The sequence below is a fragment of the Xenopus laevis genome, chromosome 1L (genome assembly GCF_017654675.1).
Source record: "Xenopus laevis strain J_2021 chromosome 1L, Xenopus_laevis_v10.1, whole genome shotgun sequence".
Lineage (NCBI taxonomy): Eukaryota > Metazoa > Chordata > Amphibia > Anura > Pipidae > Xenopus > Xenopus laevis.
Window position 1 is genome coordinate 122,498,766 of NC_054371.1, and position 23,969 is coordinate 122,522,734.

The window sequence follows — 23,969 nt, forward strand, 5'->3', positions numbered from 1 at the left end:
GAAAAAAAATTGCGGCTGGGTACCTTCCACTGCGGTGTCCCAATTGCTACAAATTTGCGGAAGGCCTCAGAGTCCACCAGCTGGTATGGTAAAAGCTGGCGGGCTAAGAGTGCAGACAAGCCAGCTGTCAGACGCCGGGCAAGGGGGTGACAGTCAGACATTGGCTTCTTACGCTCAAACATGGCCTTCACAGAAACTTGGCTGGTGGCAGATGACTGGGAATGGGAACAGGTGGTCAAGGTGGAAGGCGGAGTGGAGGGTGGTTCAGACGGGTCAAGGAGAGCAGAGGTAGAGCAGTAAGATGCTGGACCAGAAGGAGTGTGGCTTTTAGTTTGCCTGTTGCCTTTGAGGTGTTGCTCCCAAAGTGCTTTGTGCTTGCCGCTCATGTGCCTTCGCATAGAAGTTGTACCTATGTGGCTGTTGGGCTTACCAAGGCTCAGTTTCTGACTGCACTCATTGCAAATTACAATGCTTTTGTCAGAGGCACACACATTAAAAAAATCCCACACTGCTGACTTTTTGGAAGTGTGCGATCTGGCGGTAACAGTAGAAGTTGGCGGCATTGGCGGCAATGGCGGGTGCGTTGGCCGGCTGAACACAGGTGCCGATACATGTTGTTGCCCTACTGATCCCTGCGGGCTGTCCTCCCTGCTTCTTCTAAGTCTACTTATTCTCCTACTGCCTCTCTGACTCTCCGTCTCTCCATCTGAACTACCCTCCTCTTGCTCTCTTCTACTAGGCACCCACAAAACATCAATCTCCTCATCATCATTCTCCTCAGATGCATCAATTTCTTCTGACACATCACAGAAGGAAGCAGCAGCGGGGACCTCCTCCTCATCACTCATTATGTCCATCTCTGTCGTGTTCTCTGCCAGAATTAAATCTGGTGTAAGGTCCTCATCTCCTTCATCTTCTTCTGGCAATAATGGTTGCGCATTACTCAGTTCAAGAAACTCATGGGAAAATAACTCCTCTGACCCCAGTGAAGAAGGGGCACCGGTGGTGGAGGAAGTGTTACGTGGGGTGGCCATAGCAGTGGAGGATGAGGAGGATGTTGTGGTAAAGTTAGAAACGGTAGAGGATGGGGTGTGCTGTGTAAGCCAGTCAACTACCTCTTCAGCATTTTGGGAGTTCAGGGTCATTGGCTTTTTAAAACTGGGCAATTTGCTAGGGCCACAGGATTGCATAGCAGCACGGCCCCTAGCACGGCCTCTGCGTGGCGGCCTGCCTTTGCCTGGCATTATTTTTTAAAAAACAACAACAACAACAAAAACTCAGTTGGTTTTTCTGGAAACGATAATACACACAGCTAGATGGCGGGTTGAAGAAAACAGTGTGCAAATAATGCCTACAAGGTCAACGTATACACTACTACAGCGGTGGATACGGATTACGTAAAATATATTATGGCTGCTTGAAAAAAGTCACTCCGGTGTTTTTTCTGGAGACGGTAATATTATGGATATTTAGACAGAATGTGAACAAGGTCACACAGCTAGATGGCAGGTTGAAGAAAACAGTGTGCAAATAATGCCTACAAGGTCAACGTATACACTACTACAGCGGTGGATACGGATTACGTAAAATATATTATGGCTGCTTGAAAAAAGTCACTCCGGTGTTTTTTCTGGAGACGGTAATATTATGGATATTTAGACAGAATGTGAACAAGGTCACACAGCTAGATGGCGGGTTGAAGAAAACAGTGTGCAAATAATGCCTACAAGGTCAACGTATACACTACTACAGCGGTGGATACGGATTACGTAAAATATATTATGGCTGCTTGAAAAAAGTCACTCCGGTGTTTTTTCTGGAGACGGTAATATTATGGATATTTAGACAGAATGTGAACAAGGTCACACAGCTAGATGGCGGGTTGAAGAAAACACTGTGCAAATAATGCCTACAAGGTCAACGTATACACTACTACAGCGGTGGATACGGATTACGTAAAATATATTATGGCTGCTTGAAAAAAGTCACTCCGGTGTTTTTTCTGGAGACGGTAATATTATGGATATTTAGACAGAATGTGAACAAGGTCACACAGCTAGATGGCGGGTTGAAGAAAACAGTGTGCAAATAATGCCTACAAGGTCAACGTATACACTACTACAGCGGTGGATACGGATTACGTAAAATATATTATGGCTGCTTGAAAAAAGTCACTCCGGTGTTTTTTCTGGAGACGGTAATATTATGGATATTTAGACAGAATGTGAACAAGGTCACACAGCTAGATGGCGGGTTGAAGAAAACACTGTGCAAATAATGCCTACAAGGTCAACGTATACACTACTACAGCGGTGGATACGGATTACGTAAAATATATGAATGCTGCTTGAAAAAAGTCACTCCGGTGTTTTTTCTGGAGACGGTAATATTATGGATATTTAGACAGAATGTGAACAAGGTCACACAGCTAGATGGCGGGTTGAAGAAAACAGTGTGCAAATAATGCCTACAGGGCAAATAATGCCTAAAAGGTCAACTTATACACTACTACAGCGGTAGTAAAATAAAAAAAAGTAAAATAAAAAAAAAATGAATATTAAAAAAAAAAAATTAAAGTTGGTGCTGCTGAACTACTAGGAGCAGCAGATTAGCACACCAGTCCCACTCCCCAACACTGCTAGACTAATAGCACTGGGCTCTTATAGTAGTAGTAGTAGTAGTAGTAAAACAACAAAAAAATAAATAAAAGCAGTCCTTACAAGGACTACTGTTATTGCAGCAGTCAGCAGATGAGATCAGAAGCAGGACAGCTGCCCACTGCAGCTACATACAGAGCACTGCAGTAGAAGGTAGATTACTAGCCAGCAAAGCTACCTAAGCTAAAATGTCCCTCAAACCCCTGCAGACTTCTGTCCCTCCAATAACAGAGCAGTATCAAAACGATTACTAGCCAGCAAACTTTCAACTGTCCCTGAAATCACTAACAGGCAGCAGCTCTCTCCCTACACTATCTCTTCAGCACACACAGGCAGAGTGAAAAAACGCTGCAGGGCTTCGGTTTTTATAGGGAAGGGGAGTGGTCCAGGGGAGAGCTTCCTGATTGGCTGCCATGTACCTGCTGGTCTGGGGTGAGAGGGCAAAAAAAAGCGCCAACAATGGCGAACCCAAAATGGCGAACGTCGCGCGACGTTCGCGAACTTCCGGCGAGCGCGAACACCCGATGTTCGCGCGAACAAGTTCGCCGGCGAACAGTTCGCGACATCTCTATTACAGGTATGGGCTCCCTAATCTGTTAAATACATTATCGAGAAAGCTCAGAATTACAGGAAGGTCATCTCCCATTTTAAATCCATTTTAAACAAATAATTCTGAATTATTCAAATTTTTTAAAAATGATTTCCTTTTACTCTATGATAATAAAATGGTACCTTGTACTTGATTGTAACAAAGCTGCATGAATCCATATTGGTGGCAAAATTTCTATTTGGTTTATTTAATGTTTAGCAGACTTAAGGTATGGTGGATATAAAGACCCCTCTTCTGGAAAATACCAGGTCTTGAGCGCTGCTCATGGTAGATCGTATACCTATGCCATATATAATACTATATATAATGTACTATGTATTTTAATGGAGTGTTAGAATTACAGGAAGGCATATTATATATGATATTAGTATGTATTATTAATAGTATTATAATGTGACCATAAATAAGTAATTATTTTATGGAATATGCTTCATAACATCCATGTTAAATAGTAATGATCTTTTCTGGTTTGTTTTTTCAGGTCATGAATATTAACGAGTGAAGAAGGCAAAACTAATAAGGAAAGGCTGATGTAGGCTGAATGGTGTTTGCTAGGAAGTGTCTGACCTCTTTCTCTTTGAGGTCAGTAAAACAACAGATAACTGTATATTTCTGCTATAAGTGTAGATTGGCTCCAGGTTGTCATTAAACTGCAGCATCCAATATTCTTAGTTTGCTAGACAGTTTATTATCTTTCATTAGTATCAAGGAAATTACCAGCCTTTTTGACTTTTTAGCTTGTTTTCACTGTTGGTTACCTTGTAATTAACGGTGTTGTTTACCTTTAAGCTAACTTTTACTCTTATGTAGAGTGATATTCTGAAACTTTAGGTTTGGTTCGCAGTTGGTTATCATTTTTTATTATTTGTAGTTTGTGAGTTATTTAGCTTTCTATTTAGCAGCTCTCCAATTTGCAATTTTAAGCAATTTGGTTGCTAGGGTCCAAATTACCCTAGCGACCACGCACTGATTTGAGTTTGAAGAGACTGGAATATGGATAGGAGCATAACTGAAATGAAAGCTGAGTAATCAAATCTAGCTATAACAATACATCTGTAGCTTTACAGAGCATTTGTTTTTTAGATGGGGTCAGTGACCCCCATTTGAAAGCTGCAAAGAGTCAGGAGAAGAAGGCAAATAATTTAAAAAAAACTATAAAAAATAATAAAGAACATTTGAAATGTTGCTTAGAATTATTAGTTCCATAACCCCTTTAACAATCATTTTTACTCGCAATGAGGCTATATATACAGTACATTTAGGGGCTGATCTATCAGTTTCCATAAGATCACAGAAAAAATATATTTCCAGGGTCGGGCTATAATAAATATCAAAAAATCTGAGTTTTTTTTAACCTGAGAAATTGATTTTTGACCAAAAAAATAACCTTGAAAACTCGAATTTTCGTGGAAAACACAATTCGATCCTACCCCATAAAGTCACAGTAAAATTTTTGATCACAAATGAAGTTTGCATTTTTCATTAATTTTTAATATGGCTGAAAAATCCATACAGGAAATTCCACAGGATGAAATTCAAACGTCACCTAGCTTCAATGTATACAATTGTTTAGCATCTCATCAGGTTTTAGGTGGCAAGATTTTGTATATGAAGTTTTTTACCCAAAAATCTAGACCAGTTAAAAAAAAATTGATTTGTGAAAATATTTGAGGTTGAGATTTTTTTCCCTGCGTGTCACTGTAAAAATACTTGCAATAATAAATTGGACCCTTATATTATCACTATGGAGTATGGTACAACCTATGAAATATGGCCTCCACCAGGAAAATCAGTTAATAGCGCTGCTCCAGCAGAATTCTGCACTGAAATCCATTTCTCAAAAGAGCAAACAGATTTTTTTATATTCAATTTTGAAATCTGACATGGGGCTAGACATATTGTCAATTTCCCAGCTGCCCCAAGTCGTGTGACTTGTGCTCTGATAAACTTCAATCACTCTTTACTGCTGTACTGCAAATTAGAGTAATATCATCCCCTCCCTTTCCCCCCCAGCAGCCAAACAAAAGAACAATGGGAAGGTAACCAAATAACAGCTCCCTAACACAAGATAACAGCTGCCTGGTAGATCTAAGACACTCAATAGTAAAAACCAATGAGACACTTCAGGTACATTGAGAAGGAAAAACAGCAGCCTGCTAGAAAGCATTTCTCTCCTAAAGTGCAGGCACAAGTCACATGACCAGGGGCAGCTGGGAAATTGACAAAATGTCTAGCCCCATGTCAGATTTCAAAATTGAATATAAAAAAATCTGTTTGTTCTTTTGAGAGATGGATTTCAGTGCAGAATTCTGCTGGAGTAGCACTGTTAACTGATGCGTTTTGAAAAAAACATGTTTTCCGATGACAGGATCCTTTTTTTTTTTTTTCAATAGTTTTTTATTGATTTTCCAAGAAAAGAAAAAGGTTATACAATCAAGCAGTGTCGTCAGGTATTGACAGGATCCTTTTAAGCTTTCCTTTCAGCCTTGGTTTCATTGTGCTGCGGCAGGCTGAAAGGACCATGAGTGGTTCCCTAATGATTATTAGCTAAGCACAGCACAGGATAGTATGGCGTGTTTACATAGGGACATTCATGCCTGAGAAACAGGACACATTTATATAAAATCTGATGCAAACACACTTGTCATTTCTTTATTGAATTTTTTTAGGGGCTTGGGTTATAGTGGTGGCCTATTTAGGTTAAATATGGCCACCTGTTGAATTGGGATGAGGAGTCAGTATATAAAGGCAGTAGTTATAATTATACTATATATGTGTATCATTTCCATTGGCAATACTCTATTTCTCAGAGGAAATTCACAACTATTACTAAATGTTCATCATCTAATTAACAATTAAATTGTTACACTCAGAATGACTGCATAGAGACCAGCATAATCTGCAGCAGGCATTTCTTTAATTAATTACTTAGCCGCAAGTTAGGTATTTTATGTTTATGGTTTCAAAGGCATTTCCCTTAAATAATGCTAAATGGTAGTGTGTATTCTTTAGCTTCAACTTTCATTTTAGAAGAAAGTTTGGATCAGTGAAATGATTCCATGTATCTATGTGTGTGTGCTGTTTGTGCATATACAGGTACGTGACCTGTTATCCAGATTGTTTGGGACCTGGGGTTTTCCGGATAAGAGATCTTTGTATCTCCATATCTTAATCTACTAAACATGAAATAATCTCAATAAGATTTTTTTGCCTCCAATAAGGATTAATTATATCCTAGCTGAGATCAAGCACATACTACTCTTTTATCATCACAGAGAAAAAGGAAATCATTTTTAAAAATTATAATTATTTGATTAAAATGGAGTCTTCCCCTAATTTAAAGCTTACCTATGCTATATATTTAATGCTAAATCCTTCGGTATTAAGAATATTGTCCCTTCTATTGCTAATTGAAATCTGTTCAAATACTGCATATTAGACATTCTTTACTTTTTGGGTTCCCATCCTATACCTTATAAAAATAAATAGGTGTGAACTGTCTTTGAAATCATAATACACTTCATCTCACCTGAAATAGGCCTGTAGATTTCCATGTAAGACTAAGATCTTAAAAAAGTCGCAGTATTAATATACATTTCCAATGGAATATTCCATTTGGTGTTAAACAGTGTGAAGTGCTTGCGTGAGATACTTGCCCATCGGCAAGGAAGAAATATAGGTTTTCAGTGCTAATCTCCTTAACATTTTGTGGTTGGATGAAGGGTTGGGATTAAGGAAATGATGTTTCAGTAGAAAGTAAAAAAAAAAATCTCTTTCAAGGCATTAAGGACACGGCTAAGCATTTGAATGTTTAAATTTCCCCCAGTGGAAGATTAAACATTTTGCAGTTAAAGCTTTCAGTACAGTCTGCGTTTAGTAACCCCTTCGGTTCAGACTTGTACTTTCTGTTACTAATCTAAAATAATTTTGGCTCCTTCCAAATATGAACTGGCCACGTAGCTCTTTTTCACATTAAGTCAATATGGTGGTTTTTACAACATCTGAATAAAGTGGTGTAACAGCTTTTGATTCTTTCTTTAATTGTTTAATCAGTTTAAGACCATTTATTCACAGGATAATGAACTGAAAGATGCACAGAATAGAATCTGATTATAAATATAAATAAAATAAAGTTACATGATATAAATATAATAAAAAGTTAAAGAAAATATATTGAGGGATTCTGCAGAACATTGTAAACATAGAATGTGTGACTCTAGACTGTAAACTAAAAGAAAGGTAAATACAGATCTATTTCCCACAAATGTTTAATATATGCAGTGGTACAATTAAGCGAAAATAAGATTCCCATACAATATTATTTGTCTGAATTATTATCCCATAAAGAGCTTCTAATGTACTAGGGAAAATTAGTCAAACTTAATATAGTTAAATTCTGGTTTATGAATTTGCACTAAATGTTTTTTAGTTTTGTGCCTTTTCTGAGATGGCTGTGCCTTTAGGTTACCCGTGTAAATTTGTTCAGTGTTTTTAGATGGACACAATTTTATGATTGCAAAAAGGATGCTCCCACTGGCTTCTACATAACCTCACCAGCTTTTAGATGGAGACGTTTTGCATTAGAGTTTTTTTGTTTTTTACACTTTATAAATAGCGTATTTTTCGTGGTTTAGATTAATTATTCTAATACTCAATTTTATAATGCTAAAAGGTTTGGCAATTCGAAAAATAAAATACTTAAGTTAAAAAACCACATCACTGAGCCCCATAAAGCTCTTTGTTATCAATCTAAAACTCTTTGTTATCAATCCAGCACTGTCCTAGTCACTTCTCCCACAGGCTATTGCACATGCGGCAATCAGATTGGAAGGAGCAACCAAGCTTCAGCTCTCCTACTGGGCTTCATAGAAAGTATCCAGTGACTGAGGACTTCAAAAATATATATTTTAATTTCTATATAAGGATCGAAGGGCTGCTCCTGTTTAACTCTCACCGCAAAAACTGGTCACTGTTCTGGGGCTCTGACTTGTCTATCCCTTAACCCTGGATAAATGAGGCAGCGGCACCTGAAATACCCACTCCTGCTGTTTTGGAATTAACAATTAACAATACACATTCATATTAAAAAAAAAAACTGGAAATAGCAGCTGTGTAGCATCAATCCATTTGTTTCACTAAAGGTAAAATAACACATTTAATTGAGTACCCGGGTACTATTAGGGATTCAAAAACGATTCCCATACAAATAATGCTAGTAGGTAATAAGTATTGTTCAATCAGAAATTTATACCCAATGCCCCAGTTGCCTTCAGGCATAATCAAAAATAAATAATTTCACGAAATTGAGAGCCTACAATGAAGGCAATGAAGGCAGCCATCTGGCAGTGTCGGACTGGAACACCAGGGGCCCACCCAAATACCTTAGACCAGGGGCCCACCAAAAAACCTTAGACCAGGGGCCCACTCTGTACTATATTCTTCCTCTCCTCACTCAACCTCTATTCTCCTAGTCTCTTTTGTTTATATACCATAATCTATTATTCCATCTATTTAGGCTCTTTGTTCTCATAGAATGGCCATGAAATAGGCCAACATTGAGCAGCATGAGGGCCCACTGACACCTGGGCCCACCGGGAGTTTTTCTGGTATCCCGGTGGGCCTGTCCGGCACTGCCATCTGGCACTGCACAATCCTTTAGTCCTCACCTTAACATTGCTGCGAGTCCACCACGATGCACATTTCGCCCATAGCTTTTTCAAAGGGGATAAATGTTCTTATTTTACAAAAACCTTAAATAGGCTAGATATTCAAGCCATTATAATAAACACCTGGAACTGATCCCATCACAATGAGGCTTAGCTTTGTATGCCTTAAGGCAACTTGGGCATTGGGTATAAATTTCTGATTGAACAATACTTATCACCTACTAGCATTATTTGTATGGGGAATCTTTTTTGAATCCCTAACAGTACCTGGGTACTCAATTAAATGTGTTATTTTACCTTTAGTGAAAAAATGGATTGATGCTACACCTAACACATTGCTGCTATGTCCAGTTTTTTTAATATGTATGTGTATTTTAAATTTTGAATAAATAAAGTGTTTTACCTAATATATTCCCAGTAGTGACTCCCTGTTTAAGTAATTCTCCGCTATATATTCTTAAATGTATTTTAACTTTACTATGGGGGGGAGCTCCGGGTGAACTTTCCTATAAAATATACTGGGTAATTATATGAATGTTGCACCTCTAGCTGCAGCTTTGGGATATTTTTTTCTTATGCGGATTTATTAATTATCGTGTATATTGTAGCAACAAAGATTTTTACTTGCAATTTTCTGTAACTGTTTTTTTTTAAACTGTAAATCTCTTTGCCTTATATGAGCCAATAATTTTATGTTATACTCAATCACAGGCAGAAAGTGAATATAATTAAATCTGCCTCTGATTTAGAGATTATACATTAAAAAAAAGTATCGCTATTGCAAAACTGCTTCTTTTATAATACATTTAGTGGATTGACTTTTCAACCCCCTTAAAGGGGCGCTTCACTTTACGTTAACTTTTAGTATGTTATAGAATGGATAATTCTAAGCAACTTTGCAATTGGTCTTCATTTTTTCTAATATGTTTTAAATTATTTGGCGCCTTCTTATTCTTTTCAGCTTTTAAATGGAGGTCATTGACCCCATCTACAAAACAAACGCTCTGTAAAGCTACACATTTGTTGTGAACAATAAGTTTTAAACATAAGTAATAGAAACATAAGTGATAAAAAATAACAATAAATGTGTAGTCCCAAAGAGCAATAGATTAGTGGCCGCCAGGGACAGAGACCCCCATTGGAAAGCTGAAAATTGTCAGAAAAAGGCAGCAAATAATTCAAGGAAGACCAGCTGAAAAGTTGGTATGAGCTGGCCTTTCTATAACAAAATAAAAGTTAAAAGAGAAAGAAAGTCAGAATCACTTGGTGGTGCCAAAAGTTAGGTACCCTCAAGTGATCATTTACCAGATACCCTAGGCTGGTGCTCCTGTTAGCAGAAAACTGTCCTGGCCTGGGGTTCTTTTCAGCAAGCACCATGAAGCGATCTTTTCTTCTACTTCTTCTTTATTCAAAATCCCAGGGCCGATGAATGTGTAGTAGAGTGGAGAAGCTGTGTTTTTACTCAACAGTGCACGCACACAAGTGGAAGGAAAGAAGCAGGAAAAGCTTCGCTCTGTGGTGCTTGTTGGAAGAAACATGGGCAGGGGCAGTTTTCTGCTGGTAGGAGCACCGGCCCAGGGTATCAGGTAAGTGAATACAGTCACTGGGGGTGCCTAACTTCTGGTACCCCCCTCCAGTGATTGTTGCCTTTCCTTTTCTTTTAACTTGAACAGAAGTGAACAGGTTTGATTCCCCTAGGGCACTATCTGTAAAAAGTTTGTATGTTCTTCTTGTGCTTGCATGGGTTTTCTCTATGTACTCCAAAACTCTAAACATATGCTTGCAGGTTAATTAATAACTAAACCATAGTGTATGTGAATGCTATAGGGGTTGTAACCTCCACTGGTGAAAGGTGTGTAATGTGAATGATGTGTAAACTCTGTGTGGTATATATATACAAGCATTATGAATAAAGCATGTACAAATTAGAGTTTAAATCTGTTCCTGGTTCAGCCTAATGCTAAAATTGTTGATTCCGTGTACTATCAGGATTCAGTCAACATTAAGAATTCATATTATGAAAAAGTTTTGTATGCTAACCTATTTGGCGAGGCATTTTTCAACACATAGATGTCATTTACTTACACAAGTGCAATGTGCTAATGCAATTTCAGATCTAATTCGCCATGTTTTTATCCCCAGGAATGCATAGTTTCATCCCGTAGTTCCTGTGTAATTGTGGCCATAAGGAAGAGTTTTGAAGTGGCAGTAGCTCCAGGGTTCACCTACGTCATGTTTGTGCACCATTCAGGAAACTAGTGTTTTTAAAAGTTGGTACAATTATCAAAGCATTTTAATACTTGAAATGTAATAGTTTGGCTGCTTTAAGCATTTCTGTCCATTTTTATTTGTAAAAAATATATGATCATTTGTAAACCTTAGTCTTAACTCTTCACTGTAAAATATCATAGATATATATTTATACAATATAGTACTGATAGCACACTATTTGAGTTAGCTGGGAGACGCATTTCTATTATATAAACATTTTTTTTTACAAACACACACAGATGATTGTTCTCTGTTTCTTTTTTGAGATGGAGGACATTTATGTGAAATCTTACTTTTTAAGTAATCAAAGGATTTCCTTTCATTGACTTAGAGTTATGTCTAATCTCTGACCTTCACTTCATTAACATTTCCTGAATTTTTTTTTGAGAGGGTGTCATGAACTTATGCAATCAAAATATTTTTGTGATTTGATCAAGATTAAGTTCTGTTTTTTCCCTAAGGTGAACTTTGTTAAAGCTACATTGAATGTTGCAATAAAGATATCCTGTAATGGAACTCAGCCTGGGTACTCTTACAGTCTAAGTATATATATATATATATATATATATATATATATATATATATATATATATATATAGACAAATACAAGATTCCTCTGCACTCAACCCATTATCAATATATTTAAGCCTTACCCTTTAAACAAAACAGGGATTGTTTGTCCATATATTGCAATATATTTAAGCTGGCCAACTACGTCAAAGTCATCCCATATCTGGCCAGTCCTATGCTCAATTTTCATTTGATTCATTAAGAATTCTATGGTTTCATTATACATTTTATAAAAGGGACGAACACGTTTTACCTGCAACTTACTAGCTGCTTTCAAAGTAAAACTCCCAAACTTGGCTGCCCTTTTATTAGACACCAGTGGGATCACCTGACTATAGTTGGAGGGGGTGGGAGCTACAACATGGAGCTGGTCACTGCTCCTGTAGAACTATAACAAACAAGGGAAAGTTGTGCTCACCACTAGTTTTTAAAATCATTAGGCGGGGGTGCAATGAGGGTGTGACCACAAAATACATATAGACAACTACAAGATTCCTCTGCACTCAACTCATTATCAATATATTTAAGACAGAGACATTTTGTGCATACTGCTACTGAAAAATGCCTTACCCTTTAAACAAAACAGGGATTGTTTGTCCATATATTGCAATATATTTAAGCTGGCCAACTACGTCAAAGTCATCCCTCATTGCACCCCCGCCTAATGATTTTAAAAACTAGTGGTGAGCACAACTTTCCCTTGTTTGTTATAGTTCTACAGGAGCAGTGACCAGCTCCATGTTGTAGCTCCCACCCCCTCCAACTATAGTCAGGTGATCCCACTGGTGTCTAATAAAAGGGCAGCCAAGTTTGGGAGTTTTACTTTGAAAGCAGCTAGTAAGTTGCAGGTAAAACGTGTTCGTCCCTTTTATAAAATGTATAATGAAACCATAGAATTCTTGATGAATCAAATGAAAATTGAGCATAGGACTGGCCAGATATGGGATGACTTTGACGTAGTTGGCCAGCTTAAATATATTGCAATATATGGACAAACAATCCCTGTTTTGTTTAAAGGGTAAGGCATTTTTCAGTAGCAGTATGCACAAAATGTCTCTGTCTTAAATATATTGATAATGGGTTGAGTGCAGAGGAATCTTGTATTTGTCTATATGTATTTTGTGGTCACACCCTCATTGCACCCCCGCCTAATGATTTTAAAAACTAGTGGTGAGCACAACTTTCCCTTGTTTATATATATATATATATATATATATATATATATATATATATATATATATATATATATATATATATATATATATATATATATATACACATATATACATTTTATGTCCTGGAGGGTGCCCAGTGATTTATATATCTGTGTTTCTCTGGACTTCACCTGGGCACTTAGTACATTGTTACAATGAGTGTGAGATTCAACTGATCGATTTATAGATCTACTTATGCATTGTTCTTGTGAGTGATGATTTTTTATGTAGATGTCTGTGACGCAGGGAACAATATTGTGACTTTTTAAACATTGAACTTTTAAATGGATCTTCAATAAATCTATGTGATTTACAAAACCTGATAAGTACAGTGTCTGTTTTCCTATAAAATATAATAAAACTATATGCACAACTATACACAAGCATAGAAGAAGCACCTGCTTAGCAAAATGTCAGCTTGCTGGGGTGCAGTTTAAAGTCTCCATAACATTAATTAAAGTATAACACTCTAGAGGATTTTCAGCATTTTTGATCACTACATTGAGATGTTTGTTATGGCAAGAAAACGTGATTATGTGGACAGTGCAGGCGTTTATAACTGCACTCTGCTCCATTAGCAGATCCGGGCTAGGATTCAAAAAATTGTATTTTAAGTACACTGAGGCCCATACAGCCCCCACCACCACCAGCTCAGTACATAGTTACTGCTGTTTATGGCATCTTACAACAGCCTCTCTGGCATTTGCCAGTATCTACATTGACCACCAAGCACAAGGCACATAGCCTAGCACTGTAGGTGCAACAAGTCCTGAACTTACTGTAACACCTGCTGTAGACAAGCTTTTTATTCTTGCACCCTATGTGCTCTTTATGCTTGTCTTAATGAAGCACAAGCTAATGTGTGTCTCCCATCTGCTCCATTCTTGGAGCAGGGTGCAAAGTCCAAAAACATGATGTGCCCCGTTCTTGTCGATCATAAATAAGGCCCAAAGAATTAAAAGGGATAAATTGAGACCATAAACTTAACACACAAGCATCTTTTTACTGGAATTTGTGCACATTATGTAATTTTAAGTGTTAGTTGCCAAGCAAAACTAGTGTACCAACCAAAAATCCTATTACATGTAAGCTGCAATGACATTAATTAATTTAAGGCGTAATAAATATCTTATTGTTGATGTTGTTAATATTATTGTTGATTTTATTATTATTTAATTGGACAATTGATGTTATTAGCTACTAATACTAAATTTTTCATATGAGAAACAATATCTATAGAAACTGTAAAATATATTATATATGTTACTAATATCAGGGCCTACAATGATTTTTGTTTTACAGTTTGTTCAAGCAGAGACACCATAGTGTTGTTAGCGATACTATATTTGCTCTATTTTCTGGTCATGGTAAATGTGATACGGACAAATGGGCCTGCCAGTGGTAATGCTGTGGAGCTTCTTATTGGTTGGAAGCAGCTAACCCAGAACAGTCACTCTCACATCCTTGCTGTGCCCCACAGCTGGAGAGCTCTTGGACAGAGGACTGGTAGTATGGTTCTCAGCTTAGTCCTTTGTGCTGCACTTATCTACTGAATATCTGGTTTCAGATAATATTTATTTCCTGACACAAAGGTGGCATGATTACTACCAGCTTCCAAAATTCATATTAAATCTAACATTTTCAGAAATATGTGATGCAACATAAAGCCTGCAGGGACTTGTATTCAGATCAGAAAGAGAACAATTTGCATGTTTTATATAAAATATATATCATCTAAGAAAGTCTTTATACAGTTGATTTTGCAATAACTAGGCCAATGAATAGCAATTGCAATCTCACCTGTATTAAGACTCTGTTAGATAAATGAATAAGGATTTAACATTGTATAGGCTTTGGTTAAGTATTGTGTGAAGTTTTGGGGATCACACCAGGATTTGCACCATAAATGCTGGGCTGGCTACTCCAGAGTAAAAGGAAGAACAGTCAGTTTATTTTGAAATCAAAAGGGCTTTCTAGCAGCAGTAAAATGGCAACAGAAAAAAAATTGTTCAGGAACCAAAGTCCAACACAACAGAATTTTTCTTACAGAAAAGTCTCCCATATGCTGTCAGAACACATTTGAATATGTAAATTAGTATATATATTCACTTTGGTATGTTACTGAATCTTTTACATTGTATTTAGTATTTGGCAGAATCAGAAATTATGAATTCCACTGCTATATTCTTCCTCCTGTATTGAACCCTCCAGTCTTGAACCCTCCAGTCTTGAACCCTCCAGTCAGGGGTGCTTTGCCAATGAGGCGAGTTGAGGCTGTCGCCTCAGGCGGCAGCGCCCCACTAGGTACCAGGGGCAGCAAAAATGCTGTTCCTGGTACTTTAAGAGCGAATTTCCAGGGGAGGGGGGGCAGCAACAACTGCTGCTGCCTCAGGCGGCGGAGGGGCCAGGATCGCCCCTGCCTCCAGTCTTGCTTGCTGTACCCTAGTTTTTAATGCAGATATTTTAGAGCTGTAACTAAAGAATCCTTAGCACATATACTGAAGTGCATTGCTGCATAAACCATTATTCTCTGATAAATATTAGTAAATGTGGCACTAATTCTTGTTGGTAAATAGATAATTTACTGTATAAAGTGTTTTAGTTTTAGTAAATCGCCAGTCTGAAATTATAGGGCCTGTTTATAAACTACTAAGATTAGAACTTAATTCTCTTACAAGAGAAGTTATTTTGTTGAAATAATTACCCATTTACTCATCAAATATTTTCATTGAAATGAAAGGAAAATTAGATAGTTGTCAAAACTGAAATGAATATTACACTGAAACAGTACAGAATGTGATTCTGTAACATTTTACTATGTTATGACTTTGATTATTTTTGACAAGAACATGGCTTTTTATTTAGATGCCATCTCATCTAAATTATGTTTTATCAATGGGAAGTGAATGTAATGGGGTGAGTGGTGACATTGTGGGTAACAAGCACAGGGTTATCAATGTTAAAAAAAACATGGATGTTAAAATAACAATGTTTGTGAATGAGAATATTACATATTCAGTATGTATAGACAACATTTGCCAAATATAAGTTGTTAATTTTCCATGTGACTATATTAAATCTGTAAAGTTTTCACAAAAATACACTTTGTATCAAGAAAGTATATAAAACAGAGGAATCTAATTTAACTGGGTTTCCTATTTCTGCCCTAACTTAAATGAGCCCTTTATTCTTTGTGCAGTGTATTTACTAGGTGCACCACAAGATGGCTCCACTTGATTGCTGTGGTTAGTCAAAAGTCTGATTAAAGGAACAGTAACACCAAAAATTGAAAGTGTTTTAAAGTAATGAAAATATCATGTAGTGTTGCCCTGCACTGGTAAAACTGATGTATTTGCTTCAGAAACACAACTATAGTTCATATAAACAAGCTGCTGAGTAGCAATTGTGGAATTCGAAAAAAGCTATGGGGCAAATTCACTAAGATCCAAAGTTGCGCCAGCGACAGCTTCGTCACACTTCGCCGCACTTCACCAGGCGTAGTTTCGCCAGCGCTACGCAAATTCACTAAAATGCAAAATTGCGCTCAGGGAGGCGAACGGTAGCAAAGTTGCGCTACCGTTACTTTGTCAGGTAAAGCGAAGTTATGCTAGCGTTGCCTAATTTGCATACAGCGCGAAGTTAAAATATAATGGACGTATATGCTGCAGCAACTACATTACACTACAGAAACCCAGGAATCCTTTAAAAAATTAAATAAAATTGTTCTATTGCCCTACACATGTGCCCACTGTATCGTTGAGTTGCCATATGTTAGGAAATGTAGTGGGGAAAGAGGGTACCCCCAATAAAAATTTCGATCTTTTTCAGCCTATCACCCTTAAAAAAGTTAAAGACGCCAGTGTTTTTTTGGGACTTAGAAAAATGTCTACTTTTTTTGAAGCAAGCCCTATCTACTCTATTGCACTTCGCCTGGTCTGAGCTGGCGAAGGCAAGTCTGGCACAAGAGGTAACATTCAGTAAAATGCTCCAGTTAGTGAATTAGCCTAGTTACGTCCCTTCACCATAGCGCAACTTTGCCTTGCGTAAGGGTGCGAAGTAGCGCTTGAGTAGGTGCACTTCGCTAGCGAATTTACACCAGCACCTGTTAGTTAATCGGTGAAGTAACGAAATTACGTCACGCTATATGGCACAGGATAAATAATGGATAACAGATAACATTATGTTCTACAGAGCTTGTCTGCTATCTGATGTGTAACCTGAGCCTTGTCTCCTTTGAATGGCTGCCCCCATTGCTACACAGCAGCTTATTTATATAAACAATAGTAGTGTTTCTGAAGCAAACGCAGCAGTTTTACTAGTGCATGGCAACACTGCATTATATTTTTATTACTTCAAAACAATTTCATTTTTTGATGTTACTAGTCCTTTAAACCAAAATATGATAAAGAGGCCCACATAACATAGAAACCCCTAATATAGCCATCACAGTTACCTGTTTCTTCAAAAAGTATGAATAAATGCCATTTTCTATGCTGAAATCCAGCTATTTAATAGTTCTTCTTTTTTTGAAATCCAAGCAGAGGAGGATGGACTAAACACTGATGTTACAAATTGTAACAACTTCTCCACAGTTTACAGACAGTAGTGATGTTCGGGTCGGGTAAAACCCAACCCAAACCCGCCCTCCATCTACCCATGCCTGCCTGCACCCGACTTACAGGTTGCTTTTCTAGACCTGCGCCACCCGCCCTGCCGATGACGTCACAAAAGAGGCGGGGCGAGCAGACGAGGGTCTATAGAAGCAAAAGCTGGAAGTCAGAAGCAATGTAAAGTGGCGGGCGAGGAGAACAGGAAGAATAGCTCAACTTGGACCCACCCAGCCAAGGTCAACCAAGGGTGCAAGGTCAACCCGAACCCGCCCAGCCAGTGGCATAACTAGATGTTACTAGGTCCCACAGCAAAATAATTTAAGGGCCCCCCAAACGCAACAGGTTTTCATGTTTTACCAATATATATATTAAGATTACTCATTAATTAGGGTGGGCAGCTATACCTCCTGGGCCCCCCCTGCAGCCGCATGGTCTGCTTCCTCTGTAGTTACGCCTCTGCAGGCAGCTCAGCAAAGTAGTCAGACAAGTCAGCAGGAGAGGAGGGGGCTAAGATTAGGGAACTGTCAGAAACCATTAAAACTCATGAAAAGTCTGCATATTTTTTTAATTGATGTATATTGCAAAGTTGCTTGAAATTATGTTTACTTTTTAAAAAGCTTAAGTTATGTTATTGTCAATTTCCCAGCTGCCCCCGTCATGTGACTTGTGCTCTTATAAACTTCAATCACTCTTTACTGCTGTACTGCAAATTGGAGTGATATTACCCTCTCCCCCCCCCCCAGGAGCCTGACAACAGAACAATGGGAAGGTAATCAGATATCAGCCCTAAAGGTGGCCATACACGGAGAGATCCACTCGTTTCGCGATGTCGCCGAAAGAGTTGATCTCTCTCCGATATGCCCACCTTGAGGTGGACAATATCGGGCTGATCCGATCGTCGGCTCTAGGGCCCAACGATCGGATCCTAACGCATGGGAACGGGGGTCGGATCGCGGGACCGCATCAACGAACAGATGCGGCCGCGATCCAACGGGATTTTTTGTCCCATCCGATCGAGAAGCCCGTCGGGGGGCCCATACACGATTCAATAAGCTGCCGACTTGGTCTTTCGGCAGCTTTTATCGGCCCGTGTATGGCCACCTTAACACAATATAACAGCTCCCTGGAAGATCTAAGAATAGCACTTAATAGTAAAAGCCAAGTCCCACTGAGACTGATTCAGTTACATTAAATAGGAGAAATAACAGCCTGCCAGAAAGTAGTTCCATCCTAAAGTGCAGGCACAAGTCACATGACTGGGGCAGCTGGGAAACTGACAAAATGTCTAGCCCCATGTCAAATTTCAAAATTGAATATAAAAAAATCTGTTTGCTGTTTTGAGAAATGGATTTCAGTGCAGAATTTTGCTGGAGCAGCACTATTAACTGATGTGTTTTGGGAAAAAAACATGTTTTAAGCTTTAAAACTGATTTACACACCTCTGGTAATAAAACCTTGTAGATTTCCTGAACAATAACTTTTGCTCTTAAAACAAATAAGAAATAGAAATATTTGCTTGCATGCACTTTGTACAGGCCTTATTTACAAAGTGCAGGACAGGGAGAAAAGTGCCTAAAACAGATGCAAACTTCTGTCCTGCACTCATGAATACCACAGGCCTGTTAAAAGAAGTCAGTCTGCACACAAATAATGTTGCAGAGGAGGGCTTAACTGGTGTTTTTACCCCTAGTAATTTTTCAAAACATACAACCTCACCTATTGTTGCCAACACTGCAAAGAATGGGCTTAAAATATAATGTTGAGAGGGTGGAGAATAGTAGGTAGTTAAAAATATGAGGAGGAAGTGAATGTTAAAATACCAGAGGGATTGTTTAAATACTATGAGGAAGAGAGAGGTTTATTTATCCCCTCCTCTCCCTTATGGCTTTGAGTACTTTTCTTCCCCTCATTGTGTTTGTACAGCTCTGCTGAAAGGGAATCCAAAAATAGAAATATAATGTAAAACTCAGCACAATATTTAGACCAGTGGGCTGTCATTGTTGATAAAAATCTGTTTCTTTTTTCTTTCCGGTAACTTTCAGTTCCCTAATTAAGAAAATGGTAATTTCATATTGGTTTTACAGAGGCAAAAATGTTTTGATTCATTTGTTAATTTTTCTGAAATGTAATAGTGCATGGGTGGTTATGTCTGCATTATAATAGTACTTGCATATTGACTCTGACCATTTACCATTATAATCCCTAAAATAAAAAGTTATGCTAATATTTGTGGATAATAATAGTGCCCATCCATCATTCTCACTGATATTAATGATAAACAATCTATGACATTTACTCTGATACTGTTGGCCCACACCTTCTGCCATTAGATAAATCCTATTTTGATTTTTATGTCACATACTGAGCTTTTAAATTGTGTCTGAGAGTTTTTTATCTGTCTTCTGGGAATCCTGGGAATGTTAGTATTGCAGCTAAGCACAGTTTGTCTTAGTAGCTGCCACTGTACATATTCTCCTGTCTTGCACTTCTTGTGTTATCAGTAGATTATGGTTTATAGTACAGGTATGGGCTGTGTTAGCCGGAAACCCATTATCCAGAAAGCTCCGAAATTACAGCAACGCCATGCCCCATTTTAATCACAAACAATCACATTACAATTTTTAAAACGATTCCTTTTTCTCTGTAATAAAACAGTACCTTATACTTGATCTCAAATAAGCTAAAATTAATCCTTATTGGAAGAAAAACCTCCTGTTAGATGTATTTAATGTTTAAATGATTTTTAGTAGACTTACAGTGGGAGATCCAAATAACAGCTCCCATACCTGCATAGTATATAAAGTGAGTATAAGGTAAACGTTTGGAAACTAAAATACATATTATATTTAAATGTTGCATACCATTATGGATAATATATCCTTTCCCAATCTGCTGCATGGGTCAGCCCAGCACCTATGGTATCTCATCATGTAGGTACCTGGAATTTCTCATACAACCGTGGAACCAACAAGTGTTTTAGAACGATTTCAAAATCATTTCTAAACTAAGCTTGTCATTATTGTGAATATCAGCCAGCAAGGAGACGTTTTACTTTCCTGACATATTGATAGCCAAGTCTTCAATTCACTAGAAATTCTAGAAGCCTATGCTCATTCAGATGTGAAATAAGCTGCATTTAACAGATTTATTACAGATGTGTCAGCTGATTTATGTTATCGTTTGAATTTTGCAGAGAAGCTACAGTATATTTACTGTATATGTTATATATATTTCTTTAGCCATCTTTTGTTTTCCTGCCGTGATGACAGGCATATATACAAGGTATCTGGATGATTTGGATACTACATATCAAAACCAGCTGTGTCCTTTGTAAACAAAAGCTCTGCCATAAAATGTTGGTGCAGTAATACAGAGGAGCTTCAGTCAAGATAAAAACTGAACAAAAAAAATCTCCAGTGCAGAATACACACTAAATTGTGTTTAAACTGAAAGGGGCATATCACTAGGCAAATACAAGGCGGTGTTTAAAGGCAAAGGGTGTCCGAAAGAATACTGGGTATTAAAAAATTAACACATTAAGGGCAGAGACACATGTGAAGATTTGGGGAGATTTAGTTGACAAATCTCCTCTTCTTTAGGCCACTAATCTCCCCGAAAAGCCTTCCCGCCGGATAGACTCTAAATCACCGGTGGGATGGCTCTTTGAGTGCTTTGTTTTCTGAAGTCGCCCGAAGTTTCCTCGTGAGCCAACTTCAGAAAACTAAGTGCTCCGAGTGCCATCCTGCTGGTGATTTAGATTTTAGCCGGCGGGAAGGCAGTTCGGGGACATTAGTCACCCGAAGAAGAGGCAGTTTGTCGTTGGGCAACTAAATCTCCCGAATCTTCACATGTGTCTCTGATCCTAAACTTGCCCTGTATGTTGGTTTGCCAATGTGTTTGTATTTTGGTGTATAAGGTGCAAGATGCAGCACATGCTGGTACAAGGGAGTTCTAATCTGTGCTTAACACCAGCCTAGTCCAATAAGTATGTGGTCCTTTGTGTGTTTTGCCTGTGAGTACAGTTATCCATTATCCGTAAACCTGTTATCCAGAAAGCTCTGAATTATAGAAAGGCCATCTCCCATAGGCTCCATTTTATCCAAATAATCCAAATATTTAAAAATGATTTCCCTTTTCTCTGTTATAATAAAACAGTACCTTGTACTTGATCCTTGATAAGATATAATCAATCTTCATTGGAAGCAAAACCAGCCTATCGCTTTTATTTAATGTTTACATGATTTTCTAGTGAACTTAAGTTACAAAGATCCAAATTATGGAGAAATCTCTTATCCATAAATCCCCAGGTATCGAACATTCTGGTCCTATACCTGTATTTAAATCTGATAAATAGAGTTTGCTTCAAGTTAATGTAGTCACTGTTTGCAACTTTCCAGTTTTATCTGAAATTGCTCTGGAGCTCTTTATATACTGTATATCAGTAAGCAATTAGAGGTCCTAGAATCCTCAGCCACCCTACTAGTAGTTGTAGTTTGCAAATACCAGTTGGCAGCAAGTATGACTGATCTACCTGATCTAATGATATGCTTCAGGATATATTCTTATATATATATATGTGTATATTAGCCAATAACTTTGCATACAGGTATGGGTTTTTAATCTTATTTTTTGCTAAAGCATTCCCCATAGATTTCTGCAGTGATTTGCTTAAAAGCTGCATTCTCAGCATTTCTGGGGATATTATTGCTCTGTTGCATCTCCCTCCCTTCTCATAAGCTGGTTATGACTGATAGTTTTCTGCTGCTATTGTGCCAAAGAGAAGGAAATACATTCACTGTTAGAGAGCAATTATTTTATGTAACCAGATATGGCTTGAAACGGTGTCTTGGGACATTCGGTAAAATATCCCAATAGACAGGAAAGCAGACGTGTAGCGCACTCTGGTTAGGTACCTATGTACTGTATTCACATTGTCCAACTTAGGACTGAAAACTGGTTAATGTTCAATTACAGCTCTGTTTAGGGTGCATCTAGAGTTACAGTATATTGCATTTTATCGACAAATGGAAAGTTGATACTTTCTATCCATCACTAATTGAAAAATACATTATTCTTTCAATTCCAATATGAAATACATGCTGCCCTGGTGTATCACAGTCCCAATAAAGGTACTGCATTTTTGCTAAGGAGTAAATTAATAAAAAGGATAAATATTGTATCCCCGCATTGTGTTCCAATCTTTGATGTTGCAAAACAATCCAGAAGCAGAAGGCAAAGAACATGATGGACACCTGGAAATGTTAGTTATATCTTCAGTATACAAATTGGGAAAAGTAGAAGAAAGCCAATAAAATAGGATACTTGTAACTGGTAAATTTGTCACATGTAAATCTTTGAGTCTGTATTGGGTATACCTAAACTTGCTGACTGAGACAATAGACAAGAGGAACTGTGTCAGAAGAATTCATACTCTCCATTGCTTGACAGATATGCGAGCTTATTATTCTGCAGCACAGGAAAATTATGTTTCTATCACACACTTTAAAGTAGTCCTAACTAATCATAAATATATTGTATGTCTCTGAATGTGTTGTCAAACAATGTATTTGTGATTAAATGAAACCAATTCAGAGTATGCATCTGTTATTCTGTATGAGTTTATTACTTGCTTTTGGCTGCCTAGGCATACTCACTGTACCGCAGCATTCTCAGTCTGGAGCAATTTGTTATAGGTGCTACATTTGTTTTCATTTTTTTTGGCTATGATTCAGAGCAAGAAATGCCATTGATGCTTTGCCATTTCAGATGACATTTTCGGATATATATATATTCAGATATATATATAAATATATATATATATATATATATATATATATATATATATATATATATATATATATATATATATGTGTGTGTGTGTGTAACATTGTGACAGTCTCATATCGTTTTACAAATGTAACTCTTTCAAGCAGTCGTTTAATGTTTAATACCCAAGCACTGCCTCTCAAGTTCATAATGGACCACCCAAGGCCACTATTATTGTCATGAAATACCCTTCATTTTGCTATACTCTCATATATTGTAACAGCCAGTGAAATGAGAAGTTGTGGTGCTAAGGCATGCTGAAACCCATCCCTCTAATATAATTCTATCAGAGTGCAAATAGTAAACATGTGTCATGTGATATACCATGCCTGAAGCCCTTGCTTGAATTTTAGGTATTAAAGGAGCACGAAACCCAACAAATTAATATGGCTAAAAATGCCATCTTTTAAATAATGACCTTATTGCACCAGCCTTAGGAGTTGCCTTTAATATAAGCTGATGCTAGTTGCACTTGTTTCTGTGCTGCCATGTAGTAATTATTTATATTCATTTCTAATCAGCCTTATATTACGACATTTGTATTC

At 37.6% G+C, this 23,969-nt stretch overlaps 1 pseudogene; it reads left to right on the plus strand.

Annotated features, from left to right (window-relative positions):
• The window catches only part of LOC108695304, a 69,174-nt pseudogene that overhangs the window by 21,088 nt on the left and 24,117 nt on the right, over nucleotides 1-23,969 (plus strand).